The 15,380-nt window shown below is 36.6% G+C and overlaps 1 long non-coding RNA gene across 1 annotated transcript; it reads right to left on the bottom strand.

Annotated features, from left to right (window-relative positions):
- Positions 1-5,286: 5,286 nt before the first annotated feature.
- LOC130994742 (uncharacterized) lies at positions 5,287-6,247 on the bottom strand. Its single transcript, XR_009091905.1, has 2 exons — positions 6,170-6,247; positions 5,287-5,563 (listed from the first exon to the last, which is right to left on the bottom strand). It is a non-coding gene; the product is annotated as an uncharacterized LOC130994742 (long non-coding RNA).
- Positions 6,248-15,380: the final 9,133 nt, after the last annotated feature.

Here is a 15,380-nt window from a genome sequence, read left to right as displayed (position 1 = left end):
TTAGCAAGAACTGGAGAATTATTGCATCAACGAGTACGAACTATGAGAAATTAGAACATGATAAATAGTCACATCACATCCTACTACACTATTTCACCATCCCCTCATTACTTCAGTCTTTTCAAAAGTTACATATTTTGTCCTGTAACTATTCTTTTCAAAACCACATAAATATTTTTTCAAAGATTGCATGCTCAACCTTCCCCTCCAACTCAAAGATTGTAGATTTCAAAGATTGCAGATTTCTAGCCGCAGCAAATCTTATTTTTTCAAAAGTGCAGATTTCTAGCCGCAGCAAATCTTATTTTTTTTTAAGAACAGCTGACTTTCACTCACCTCTCCAACTCCCTACACAAATTTCAACCTTCATAACTTCCATTGTCTACGGAATCCACTTATAAATACATAGCATATCAGTTAAAACACAGCTCACTCCACTAGCAAGAACCACACCCGTGCAGAGAAAGTGAAGCCAACAAGCTTCAAAACAAACTTTGCATACTTCGTAAGCTCAAGTGAGCTCCCTTCGCCAGGCTATTTCTTCGCCGACTTAGCCACCGGCCAACTTACGGCCTTCGTTTCTCACTATCCTTACGACGAAAAAGGATCGAGAAACCACCGTTGTGTAGCCTGATCTACCTAGCACGAGGAAAACTAAGTCGTAGACCTTCGCGGCTAAACGCCATCGCGGAACGACGACCAGAAAAACCCCCGGCGAACAACTTTCATTAGTGCTCACTTGGACAAGGGTAAGTTGACGCCCTTATTTCGATGCATTCCCGTTTTTATTATATTATGGGAAATTTCTGGGGTATAAATGGGAGTGTGGTGAATATTCGTACAAAGTTTCATGTCATTTGAACTTCGTTTACTACCCTTTTAAAATTCAAGAAGTCTACTGCCCATATCTGCTGAAACTGTCGTGAGGCAGATGATTAGGTTAATTATTTCAGTAACCATATCTTGTTATTTAGCTCTCAAATTTTTATTATATGAATATATATGTGTTACGTATCTGTATATAAAATTTGAGGTCATTCAGGTAACGTTTGCTATTTTTCAAAAATCTGGTCTTTCAGTTGGCAGAAACTGCCGAATCTGGTAGGCGATGGGAAAATCGCTATATCTTTTAAACTACTTGGAGTTTTTCAACATACTGTTTTTTTCAATTAAACTAGACTCAAATAGGTTTCTATTGATATAAAATTCGACTCCATACGAGTTCGGAGTAAAAGCAGTTTATTTGTTGAAGTTGAATCTATACAGTTTTGTTGAGATGGAAATGATTCAAAATAATTCCTATTAAGGATTTTAAAGTTTTATTGTTGATAAAATATAACTTTTAGTTTATAAATGAGCTATTGAGATATATAAATATTTTGAGAAGGATTTCATGAGAATTTGTTAGTAGAATTATATTAGATGGAATAGTTGATAAATGAAATATTAAAGATTTATTAATTTATTAAATGGTTAGTAGTTCTTGAGAAAGATTTTCATGAGAAAGATTTTCCTAAAATCTCACAATGAAATTTTCATTAGGAATTAATGTTTAGAATTTATTAATGACTTATTAGTTCTTTTAATAGTAGCAATATATATATATATATATATATATATATATATATATATATATTGATTGGCATTATTAAATGGGAAAAAGGAAAACGTTTTATGAATTATTCTTTATTTATAATAGATAAATAAATGAATAATATAAAATGGGCTTTCCTACATCCTCAAAGGTACATGAAGTATTTCGATAAAGGAAGAACGATTGTATATGAGTTAGCTACAGTCGTTTAAGGAAATATGGGTAGTTAGAGAAATGAGTGAAGTGATTCACTGCATTTGTTGTTATCTTTTCTATTATTCACTCGAACACATGTTTTCGTGTTATCAAAGGTTCAAATAAACAAAAGCGCCTGAGTAACATATCGCGCTAAGGAAAGAGAATCATTGTCTTAAGTAGCAAAACACTGCAATCAGGTAGGCATTACTTTCATATATATCAAATGAGTTTAAATGTTACGTTCAAGCAAGTTATTTCATGACAAAATCTTTGAATTGATGTTATTTCAAGTATTGTCTTGCCATAAAATGTTTCAATTTCAGTATGATATCTATCTGATATGGCTTTGCCAATTATCATGTAATCGAATTCGAGTCTTGAGCAGTTGATAGCTATCCTGCCTTGGCTAGTGTACACCAGTGACCGTGAGTCATCTAGCGGGTTGGCCGGTCAAGTGACCGTGAGAGGTGGCCACCTCTCCGGCACACAGCTTCAGATATGATAGATTACAAAAGAACTTAGTCTGATCAGACGAACTTTAGAATCACAAATGAATTTAGTATGCTTAGGGCCTTTTTAAGTAAAAACCCTTGGTTATACTATTGAAATGGCATGACAATATACATTTATTAAGTATGTATATGATTTTCGGCATATGTCTACTGAGTACTTTGTACTCAGCCCTGCATGTATTTCTAAATGTGCAGGTTGAGCAGTGATGAGTGATGATGGGGTGTCGTGCGGAGCTTTGTCATATTTACTAAATAAACTCTTGGCGATACATGTCTTCATACATGTATCACGTTCTCATTTCCGCTGCGAACACTCAGTTATGATGCAGTTTATCCTATTATGTTGGATTGTCAAATCAAGTTATTGTATAAACACTTAAATCGGATACTCATGACCGATTACTCGCTATTATCTATATATGTGTGACTTATTCTCATATTATATCTTAATCTTAATTTAATTCCTTTATAATTATTTATCACCCCTTTCTGTCCCCTCTCCTAATTTCCCTTCCCTGGTCACGGTTTCCCGGCTTACCTATCCTTAGTTAAGTTCGGTCGTGACACTAACCGAGAGATGGTGGACGGCGGCGGCGGCGGCCTGTACTGCTGTCAGTCGGGAGAGGGAGAGAAAGAAGCAGATGGGGACTATGGTTTTAGGATATGACAGATTGAGGATTTTTCCTTTTGCGTAGGGTACCGTCAAGGAGAAGAGAGTATTTTAGTATTACAAAAAGTTTTTTAATTATATTTTTATATTTTATACACTTATTACCAGTTTGCAAAGAAAAAAAAAACCCACAAAACACTGATTTGATTTACCTGTATCAGATGCTCAAAGCTTTCAAAGTGAGGGAGACGAAAAACTTGAAAGCTCCTTTTAATTTCAATGAAGTGCAAACGGGAAACAAAGATTATAGCATTTGAGTAAATGGAACGAGGTCCATCGCTAGATGCATAATAGCAATGGCAGGCTGAAGCTCAAATAAGCCCTAGAATTAAATAAATATTTAAATATTCTAAATTACTTTAAAAAAAAAACTTAACACTAACCCGCCGCCCGCCCACCCTTCTCTCTCTTTCTTTTTCTCTTCTTCTTCCCCCACCCCCTCTTCCTCCACGGCTCTGTATTCTGCCCTTCCATTTTGTATTTTTTTTTACCTACGCGTGCATGATGCTCGGTGCCGCCCTCGAGCCATGAAGGCACACCAGCCCGCCACCCCTCCCTTGGTGCCGACTCGAGCTCGCGCTATATATGTGAGCTGGATGGAGATGGTTTTTTAAGCCGATCGATAGAGACTTCATTTAAATTCAAATTCGAGGCCAAAGGCAGACCTACATCAAAAAATTTGTAGTGATTTTTGCTGCACATTTAAGTTATACATGTAAGTTTTTTGGAGATGACTCTTGTTCTTGGAATATTTGTAGTGAATTTTCTAATGTAAAGACACTATTTTTGGGCTTCAATTAACTGGATTAAATTACGGAGTTACATCATTTAGTATTTCTTTTACGTACACTGTCGATTATCATCTGCCTTCCGTTAAAGTCTTCTTCATAGGTAACAACAAGATCAGGATCAATCGGAGACTCCGGACTCAACTTAGATATAAGGAAGCTTTCAAGGTCAAACTTCTTGGGCTCTTCTTGCACCGTGGAATCATTTTTTTGCTTTTTCTGAGCAAATTCTTCATGCATCCAGGAACTGGAGGCGGGACCCCAATCGAACTTCTTAGGGTCTTTTTGCATCGTGGAATCCTCTTTCTGAGCAAATTCTTCGTGCATCCTGGAACTAAAGGCGGCATCTGACTTCTTGGGGTCTTCTTGCATCTTGAAATTTTTTTTCTGAACAATTTCTTGGTGCACGGAATTGATGAATGGTATGAGGGTTTCATACTCTGGTAGCCATTATCTACAACAACAAGTTGTTTTTTTTTTTTTTTTGTGACATTGTAGCACAAGAAGTTTTTTTTGTGACATTGTTTTCTCTTCTTTAAAATTGTTCTCTCTTTGTTTTCCCAAGAGTGGGTCTTCTATTTATAGTCAAATTTCTTTTACTCAAATGCTTTCTGACTCTTTAATTAATTAATGTTTTTATTTAATTATTATTTAACAGTACGTCAAAATTACTCCGTATGCTAATTTTCAATTTAATTTGAAAAAAAAACTGAGGAGAGAGCATAAAAGATATCACCGATACCGTGCAAAAAATTGGCATATGAGAGAAGAGGGAAAATAGAATATGAGGATATCGGGTATATCAGATTGATATCCATATACTAATTTACCAAACATGACGAGCGGGATCACCTGTATTTTGAAGTCTCTCTTTAAACTGCTCGGGCATATCGAGGAGTTTTGTATTTTCAAAATATAATTATTCCCAATTAAATACTAGTACATCTTAATTAAATACATAAATTTTTTATTGTATATAAATTTCCCTTGCTAAATTATGACCATTAATATTGTTAATCAACCAACTAATTGATACTTTTATTTTGTGTGTTGACGTATATATAAATAGATGAGCATTAAATTTTGCTATATATAAAAATGATAGCATAAAAATTGTTTTATTGTTAGCATGTATAGTTAATTTTTTTTAAGAGATGTATAATTAAATTGATTGGTATAAATTTTCATAACAATTAAAATATAATATTATAATTTATGTATTTATATATATAAAGTGAAGATAAGTATGACACTGTCACTGACCCCTGATTTAAGCAATTATTCCAATAAAAATGACTATTATGATATCGTCAAAGACAGACAAATCTATATAATATATAAAAGAGGTGGTGGATGTAACTTACCGGTCATGCTATTTTCGAATCTCTACTTTCTCATGGGAACCATATGTCACAGCCCGCCCTAACTAGGGATAGTTAGGCCGAGTGATCCACGACTAGGGATGGGGTTAAAGAAGAAGGGGAAGAAAAGGGGCGTCATTTATAGCCGTAAAACTTACTCATCTTAATAAAACTCGTCATTTTTATTCATTAATACTCAATTGAAAACAGTCTATGAAAGACTGCATAAAAGTTAATTAATATCATTAATCAAGTTATACATCATATGCAACCATTCTCTTAAGACTCAAAGTATGACATAACATACTATAACATCAACAACATCTTGCAGCGGAAAGTAGCTAGACATATGTATGAAGACATATTCTAGACAGGTTAACTATTTATTAACAACCCTGGAGACTCCGCTCATTGCAGCACCATCATCACATCAGCTCAACCTGCACATTTAGAAAACATATGCAGGGCTGAGTACATAAGCACTCAGTGGGCACGTATGCCTAGGTATAAAAATACATGCTTCAAAACTGTAAATTGTCATGCCATCATAATCAGTACAGCAAGGGAGTTTTTTCGCTAAAAATGCCCAAGCTTACTAAGTTCATTTGTGATTCTTAAAGTTCGTCTGATCAGACTAAGTTCTTTTGTAATCTATCATATCTGAAACTGTGTGCCGGAGAGGTGGCCACCTCTCACGGTCACTTGACCGGCCAACCCGCTAGATGACTCACGGTCACTGGTGTACACTAGCCCTGGCAGGATAGCTATCAACTGCTCAGGACCCGAATTCGATTGCATCATTGGCAAAGCCAAAGCAGATAGATATCATACTAAAATTTAAACATTTTATGGCAAGACAATACTTGAAATAACTTTGACTCAAATATTTTGTAACGAAATAACTTGCTCAAATGTAACATTAAACTCATTTGATAGATATATATAAAACTGAAATTAACAGTTAAATCATCTCATGCATTCATTCGTATAAGAGGCCTACGACACGTAGGGGATCTCTATATACGTATAGTAAAAGTAATGCCCACCTCGTTGTGTCTCTGTATCAATGAGTAACGTCACTCTCTCCCTCAAGTCGTTACTTCCCAAAAGGACCTTCATCGTTATGAAGAATTGGTGAGAAGTTATAAAAGAAACCTCGATTAATAATCTAATCTCTTTTATGAAACATTAGTATCTCTAATGTTCATCTCTCTTGATTGTTAATCAATATAACAATTATTATCTCTCGTCATTACTCATTAATTATAACATCCTTATGTTATAATTAGCAGCGCTTCAATTAAAAGAAATATTTAACACATCGAAAAGTCCACTTTCTTAGCAGATCTATTCGCTCTCATCTCGTCTAATTAACCGATTAGAAAGTTAAACTTTCCATTAGGCATGTATTTGAGTCACGGGTCAACAAGAATTGACTATGCTCAAATTCTAATTTCACTAAAAAATTTCGGCATGACCTATTCATATATAATGTCAGCCACGAGATTTCAACGCGTGAATCTCACTACGTGAACTCGTCTCTCGACTCAAAACTTAACATCTTGACATCTTTTCAACGCAAACCAAACAATTCAAAATCATCAAAACTCTTTATCAGTAAACTATCATTTATACTCGACACCAATTGTTCGAGTGTCAGATACCAACATTTATGTGCGTTAATCATAACTCTCACAACTCACACCATTTAGTCATATCGTATCATCCATCAAAACAAATATAATCAAGTTGTTTTCTAGAAAGTTTTGCTGTTTTTGTGTCATCTTTAAAAATTCATAACAACCAACTCAATCATCATAAACTCTCATACCAATTGATCTCAAAAACTTCATGAAGTGTAGTTCACTCTAAAAATGGTAGTTAACCAAAAAGGTTAAAGGTTTTTGGAGATATTGCTCTTTTAGTGCAGGCTGTCAAAGATTGACAGTTTCTGCCAATTTTGTTTAGGCCATTAGAAACCAAGGCAAACCTTAATAAAATTCCATCAAATTTAATCATCCAAAACTAAAGGTATCCTTGAAGATTTGTTTAAAATTTCACAAGAGAAAACGTTCATATGATCTGCCAAATAAACAATGAAACTCATACACTTTTACTGTTGGACAAATATGACAGCAGAACAGGGCATTTTTGAAATAATAAACTGCTCTGTTTCAGAGGTCATAAAAATCGAAATCTTATGTTTTTAGAAAAGTATTGAAGTCTAGTTTCGTTTAAAAAAAACGGTGATGCAAAATCCTTCATGGATTAATAGATATAAACGTTTTTGTGAAGTCTACCAATAGTTGACAGATTCTGTCAAGGATTTTTCAAAATATCTTTAAAATAGCAAAATCATCCAAAAGACATGAAATTTTGCAGCAACGAAATACACATATCATAGATAAACATACTAAAATTTCAGAGCCATCAAGCAATGAAAACTCATCGAAACATAAGCTTGAAACTGCTGTAAAATTTTGACAGAATTTCAGTTTTAATTTCGTTCAACAATTATCATCCATAAATTGTAAATCAATTAGCATGCTCATGTGATATCGTAGAACACATATACGCAATAATATGCATTATGCAACGTCTCAAACTTCACGAATTTAAATAATCATACTCTAAAAATTTATACAATTTTCGTGCTTGGAAAAATACGAATTTAATATATATCGATTCTAGCATACCCCTAAGCACAAATATCAAGTCAAAACGATCAAACAAAAATCGAAAGACAAGCTAATATGTGAAAAACGGGGCTGCCCTCATGGGTTTCATAGCTACGGTTCGTTCCGTTCTTACTCCCTTCATTAAACATGCTCAACATCTACCCAAGAACAACATACTAAAATTTCACGACGATCCGACGTCGTTTCAAAATAAAGTCGAGAATCGACGTTTTTCGACGTCGACGAAAATCGAAAAGAAAACCATCAAAACGTAGGTAGAGGTCTTACCTACTTAGATACGTGATCGAAAAGATGATCAACGCTCGTCTCGGTGCTCAAATCGGAGGTCAAAAGCTCCAACACCAAAGAAAATGGTGTTATGCGTGAAGTGTGTGTGTGTTTTAGGTGTTAGTGTGTGTGTTGTGGCTGATATCAACGTGATATAGTGTGAGTGAGTGGGTTTGGGCGGTTGGGGGGTGGTTAGGGGTAGGGTAGGTTAGATATTTAGTCGTTAAATATCTCGTCTCGTCTCGTTTTAACGACTAACTACCCATACTCTTCGTTACTCGCCCTCTCAACCTCTACTCACTTTCATTACACTCGTAATTCTATATAAATATAGAAAATACAAGCTCGTTCTCGAAATTCTGATAAACGAGATCTACACGTTTATCGAGAAATCCCGATTCACTATTCACTCGTCGTAAAAAAAAAATAAAAACTTTCATTATTGGACTCGTATCGAAAAACTAAGAATATTTCTCGACGACGTGCACATAAGATTTTGAAAGTCGACAAAAAGACGAAATAGCAGTATTTTACTATTCATCGTCAAAAAGTCAAAATTTTGAAAAACGTCTTAACGGACTCAGATCTCACTTCCGAGTTCATCATTCTCATTCAAATAATTATCTCGAATTATTCAAATACTCAAACTCAAATACGGATATAAAATCTCACATCATTCTCACATCATCGAAAGAACATCTCAACATCTTAAAAAAATAACAAGAAAACTTCATATAACTCCTCATCTCTTTACAAAGTAAATCAAACAAGGGATCTAAACCTTAATTACTCAAACTCAAGAAATTAAACACGTCATCAAAAGCCCGGGTATTACATACCCTCCCCCTTAAAATAAATTTCGTCCCGAAATTTGTACCTCTTGTAAATGTTTCGGGTACTTCTCTCACATCTTATCCTCAAGCTCTCTTTCCACTTCTTTCTAACTATCATATCTCCATTGGACCTTATCCAATGCAATCGACTTATTACTCAATTGCCGAATTTTATGATCTAGCATCATCTGAGGTCTCTCTTCATAACTCAAGTCTGGTTCTAAGATCATTTCTTCTTAGTAAACCACATGGTTTGGGTCGAAAATATATATCCTCTCAATTGTGACACGTGAAACGCGTTATGCACATTTCCAAAGCTAGGTGGCAAAGCCAACCTATACGCTATTGGACCTATCTTTTGCAATGTCTCATAAGGACTTATAACTCTGGGTCTAAGCTGTCATTTAACTCCAAACCTATTCATCCCCTTTGAGGGTGAAACCTTCAAGAAAACTTTGTCTCCTACCTCGAAACTTTGTCTCACATCTTATAGGCAAACTCAATTAGTGGCAATACATTCTCCCGATGTACTCCTCTATCAAGGATAGTAGTTCTTATCATATCTTCTATCGTCTGCTATGCTAAAATTCATCCTTGTACCCAACTCTTTCTGTAACTCATCCAAAAACGTGATGTAAATTTTTTTTTTTATTGATCTCTTTCTGAGGTGATCTTACATCGGTACTCAAAGCAATCTTATAATCTCACGAACGTACAATTGTGCTAACTTATCTGGTCCATACGCGATTAGGATCGGTATGAAATGTGCAGATTTTGTTAGTCGATCTACAATCACCCAAATTGCTGTATTTTCTCTTTGACTTTTGGGTAAAGCTGTCACAAAATCCATCGTTATGTGATCCCATTTCTACTCGGGAATCTCCAACGGTTTTAACTTCCCATAGGGTCGTTGGTGTAATGCTTTCACTTGCTGACAAGCTAAGCATCGCTCTACAAACAAAGCTATGTCTCGTTTCATTCCGTCCCACAAAAATCTCTTTTTTTTTTCACAACCTGATACATCTGTGTGCCTCCTGGGTGGGCGGTGTAAGGCGTGTCATGAGTCTCACTCATGATCGTATTCTTAAGTTCATCATCGCGGGGAAATGCATCTTCTCCCCTCAAATAAGATAGCATTGTCTGATTTTTTTTTTTTTTTTTTTTTTTTGTAACTCTTGAGATCTCCTGCTCTTATCCTTTCTCGTAACTTGTTCATTGTCTCATCTTTCCTTGTGCTTCAATCACCATTTTCCTCAAACTAGGCATCGTCTCAACAATACTCGCTATCGTCCCTGGTGGTTTTATCATCTCTATCCTCATCTTGTCAAAGTCCTTTATAAGCTCATCCTCTCTCGTGAGAAGACATCCTAACTTTGGCGAGACTTTTCGGCTCAATGCATCGGCTACTACATTGGCCTTGCTAGGGTGATAATTAATGTCGCAGTTAACATCCTTTACTAATTCGAGCCATCTCATTTGCCTCATGTTAATATCCTTATGCTTGAAAAAATATTTCAAAGTTTTGTGGTCCGTGAAAATCTCACATCTAACTCCGTAGAGATGATGTCTCCAAATTTTTTTTTTTGGGCATGCACAACGGCTGCAAGCTCTAAATCATGCATTGGATAATTTATCTCGTGGGATCTAAGTTGTCGTGATGCATAGACTATAACTCTTCCTTCTTGCATCAAAACACATCCTAGCCCATTCTTTGACGCATCTGTGTAGATGGTATACTCTTTATCCATTTCCGGGACTAGCAGCACTGGTGCTGTAGTCAATTTCCTTTAAGCTCTTAAAAACTCTCTTTACACTCCTCTTTCCAATTGTACTTAACTTCTTTTCTCGGTCTTGCTATCATGGAAAATCCTTTAATAAACCTCTGATAGTATCCTGCTAAACCTAAAAAGTTGCGAATCTCGTTAGGCGTAGTTGGTGATCTCCACTCATGTACAACTTGTACCTTGACGGGGTCAACTTTAATTCTTTCGGTTGATACAATATGTCCTAGAAAAGTTACTTCGTTCAACCAAAACTCGCACTTGGTGAATTTGGCAAAAAGCTTCTCAACTCTTAGCGTTTCCAACATCGTTCTCAAATGTTTTGGCGCTCCTGCTCATTCTTCGAATAGATGAGAATATCATCTATGAAAACTAGGATAAATTTATCCAGTTATTGATGGAACACTCGATTCATGTGATCCATGAAAACTACTGGTGCCTTCGTCAAACCGAATGGCATAACTATGAACTCATAGTGCTCATACCTCATTTGAAAAGCTGTCTTAGGTGTATCCTCCTGTCAAAATTTGAACTAGTGGTATTATGATCTCAAGTCAACTTTCAAGAAAAACTCGCTCCTCGTAATTGATCAAACAAGTCATCTATCCTCGGCAAAGGATATTTGTTCTTGAGTGTCAATTTATTCAGCTCTCGATAATCTATGCACATTCTCAACGTGTCATCCTTCTTTTTTTGACAAAAAAGACTGGTGCTCCCCACGGGGATACACTACGTCTAATAAAATCTAACTCGAGCAATTCTTGTAGCTGAATCTTCAGCTCTTGTAGCTCCTTAGGCGCCATTCTATAGGGTGCCTTCGACACTAGTGCTGATCCAGGTTCTAGGTCGATAGTGAACTCCAACTATCTTGTTGGTGGCAATCCTGGTAAGACCTCGGGAAATACATCTCTATATTCCCTTACCACTACTACATCCTCAAAGTTTTTACTTGATTCTCCTTCATCATTCAAGTAAATTAGGTAAGCTTGTGCTCCTTTCTTCTTTACCAATTTCGACGCCTGAAGTGCCGAAATGATTGGAACTCTCTTCTTTCTATCAATGCCGTGAAAATATGTCTGTTCCTTCCCAGGTGGTTGGAAAGTTATCTGTCTCTTCTAACAATCAATCGGGGCAAAGTTCTCTGCTAACCAGTCCATCCTTAGAATAATGTCTACGTTCCACATAGGCATTAAGTGCAAGGTTCTTGCTTTCATCTTTAGTGATCCTAACTCAAGCTCTAAGTTAGAAATCATGTGAGAAACTGTAGTAGCTCTTCCTACAGGAGTGATTACTCTCAACTCGGGACTAGCTTGTTTTGGTTCGAGTTTGAAGGTAACATGCTTCAACCAATTAAAGAATGCGAGGCTCTTGTATTAAACAGGATTCTAACTGGTGCATCCAATAACTTGCCCATACTACCTTAAAGTCCTGTCTTAAACCGGCACTTAAAACTCAGACATCTCTTCATCAGTATCCATCTTCTGATGAGCGAAACGTGTTAGCTCACAGAATTCTCGATTATACTCTACAACCGATTTCTTTCCTTGCATCAAACTTCGATAATCAGCCTCTCGCTGCTTACTGTACTCCTCTGTACATACTTCTCAAGAGTAGTCTTCAATGTTCTCAAGTGTAGTTTGCCAGTTGCTCAGGTGTTAAAGTCCTCTGACGTGCCTCTCACTAGTCTTATACATCAAAAAATCTACTAGGATAATTCAAAAGTTGTAAGGGTTCAACCACTAGAACTGACATCAAAAACAAATTGTTCAAGAGACTCAAATGAATGACCAGAGGGTAGAATGAAGTATAACTACCAGGCTCGAACAAAAATGACCTAGAGTAAGAACCCATCTGGCTTTTCAACCGAAAGTTGAAACACGTGGGTTTTAAACCCAAAACACGTCTACTGAGATTTGGATCATGCGGACTGGCCAGGTCCAACATAATCACTCCCCCAGTCACACGGGATATACTATCCCGAACTTGGAAATTCTGTGTCTTCTAAACCCTCAACATACTATACATAACAAAACTTAAGTTCACACCAGCAAGCTAAAAGCTTAAACTCAGGGTCCTATGTTCTAGACTCTTGTTTCGAAAGTTCAATATTTTTTTTACTCTCCTCTCATGTTGCGGGTGGTGGTGGGCGGAGTATTATCCCGCCTATCCTTCACATCACACTCTTGATGACATCTTTGAGGCATTTTTGAAATCACAAAAGGAAAACTCAACTCGACCAACGCTCTAAGCATCCTCAAAACTCAAGTTCAATTTACTAACTCAACTTTAAGGAAATCCCTCACGGTCACCTTAACATTCATCTGTAAGGCAATAAGCACTCACGAATGCTAACAAAAGACCACTCTGAGTCCAACCTAATATATCCATCAGTAGAATGCCTCTTTTTAGAGGGCTTACATAAAGGGGTTATTTAAACCCTACAAAACCATAGTATCTATCGTAATGTCCCTTCTAAATCGACACCATTAATAGTACTATGTCTCGGTCTGGACCTCCTACGGTAATTGCTACCAGTTAACTCATCTAGTTGCTACTTTAGCACACTAGGAACATCCATCTATTTAACATCAGTAGGGTACTAATATTCGCATGCTTATCTATCATCATGTCAAATCTCAAGTACCAGTATCTCCTAAGTAAGTTATATACATCGCAATGTAATTGCAACTAATCAAAAACGAGGGTGTACCCCGCGCATACTCTCAAGATCATCCTTAGCTCTAGCCTACATCGACTTCTCTTCTCATCCTCATCAACTCTAGCCCTCCTCGGCTACTTCTCATCCTCATTATCGTTTATCATTTTATCATCTTTGGTAACTGATACTCAAGGATCGACTCGATATCTACTACACTCTTCTAGAGTCCCTGGTAGAAACAAGCATCCGGTCAGTAGATCCGCATAGAAAATCTGGGTATCTGTAACAAATCCCATCTCCTGTGGGTCCAATGCTCAAGACGACATGTCCCATCATATTGAGTGGCTTTCTTCCTTGCTCAATCCTACCACTCGATTGGTAGCACGGGGACTAGGTGCACGATGCCATCCAGTCTAGTAACAACCATAAGGCCTTTCATCCTTTCATAGTCTATGAACATGTGTTTGAAAATCTGCTAGGGTATCTCTGTACACAATACTGTACGCCTCGTCCTCGTATCCGATCTTTCCTGAGTTCGATCTCACAACAGTCCACTTTCGTGCAGTGCCAACAGTCCTGGCCAACCTATAAGGAGAACTTAAAGGTGACTCTAGGAACTAACTCTACTTGGCTCCAGCAACAGAAATAAACAAAACATAACTTAGCAAAACTCCTATTAAGTAGTACTGTTATCTTAAAACTCAAGCTCAAAACATCTAAATTCTCATCTCGTCCCGTCTTTACTTAGTAGGGAATCTCTCTAAACAATGATATTAGATCCCTTAATCTAAATCATCGTGACTCAGTAAGACAACTCAACAATTCTCTCTCAAAGCCATCTCCAAAGACTATGGCTCATGATACCTCCTCAAGTACCATTAAGGTTGCGTGAGCAAAACTCGCGTCACAAAATAACTCAACATATCGTACAATATCTCATTGCAGCATGCCTAATAACTCATCATTAATCATGCTATTATACTCAAGCTCATAACTCAAACTCATAACTCAAACCAACAAGTACTTAAAGCAATTGCTAATTCTCTCAAGCTTTAGCTCTAAGTTCTCATTTCATCCTTCTACTTAGTAAAAAAAATCTCTCTTAACAATGACATTAGATTCCTTCATCTAATCATCGTGACTTATCACAACTGCTCAAACAATTCTCATCACAAAACATCTCAAATACATCACATCATAACTCATAATTATGCCATCCTCAATCATATAACATCATATGATATAAACGCTCTCATGATTCATCATGTAACATCAACATATGCTCTTACAACATAATAACTCATTATTAATCATGTTGTCATCCTCAAACTCAAACTATGCACCTTTAAAGTGTAACATCATAACTCATCATATAACCTCAACATCATGCTCTTCAAAATTTAACGTCAAATAAACTTTGAAATTTTACATACCTCGTTGAGCCTGGTGTGATGGTGCGCTGAGCTCACGGTTGTTAATAACTATTAGTCTAGTGACTCATTCTAGACTAAACTCAAGACTTCTAATTCAGAGCTTTCCTTCGCTCTGATAACACTCTGTCACAGCCCGCCCTAACTAGGGATAGTTAGGCCGAGTGATCCACGACTAGGGATGGGGTTAGGAAAAGAAGGGGAAGAAAAAGGGGAGTCTTTATAGCCGTAAACTTACTCATCTTAATAAAACTCGTCATTTTTATTCATTAATACTCAATTGAAACAGTCTATGAAGACTGCATAAAGTGTAATTAATATCATTAATCAAGTTATACATCATATGCAACAATTCTCTTAAGACTCAAAGTATGACATAACATACTATAACATCAACAACATCTTGCAGCGGAAAGTAGCTAGACATATGTATGAAGACATATTCTAGACAGGTTAACTATTTATTAACAACCCTGGAGACTCCGCTCATTGCAGCACCATCATCACATCAGCTCAACCTGCACATTTAGAAAACATATGCAGGGCTGAGTACAAAAGCACTCAGTGGGCACGTATGCCTAGGTATAA

This window comes from Salvia miltiorrhiza, chromosome 7, assembly GCF_028751815.1.
Source record: "Salvia miltiorrhiza cultivar Shanhuang (shh) chromosome 7, IMPLAD_Smil_shh, whole genome shotgun sequence".
NCBI classification, from domain to species: Eukaryota; Viridiplantae; Streptophyta; class Magnoliopsida; order Lamiales; family Lamiaceae; genus Salvia; species Salvia miltiorrhiza.
The sequence above is the reverse complement of the archived record's forward strand: the minus strand, read 5'-3'. Positions and strand labels throughout refer to the sequence as shown.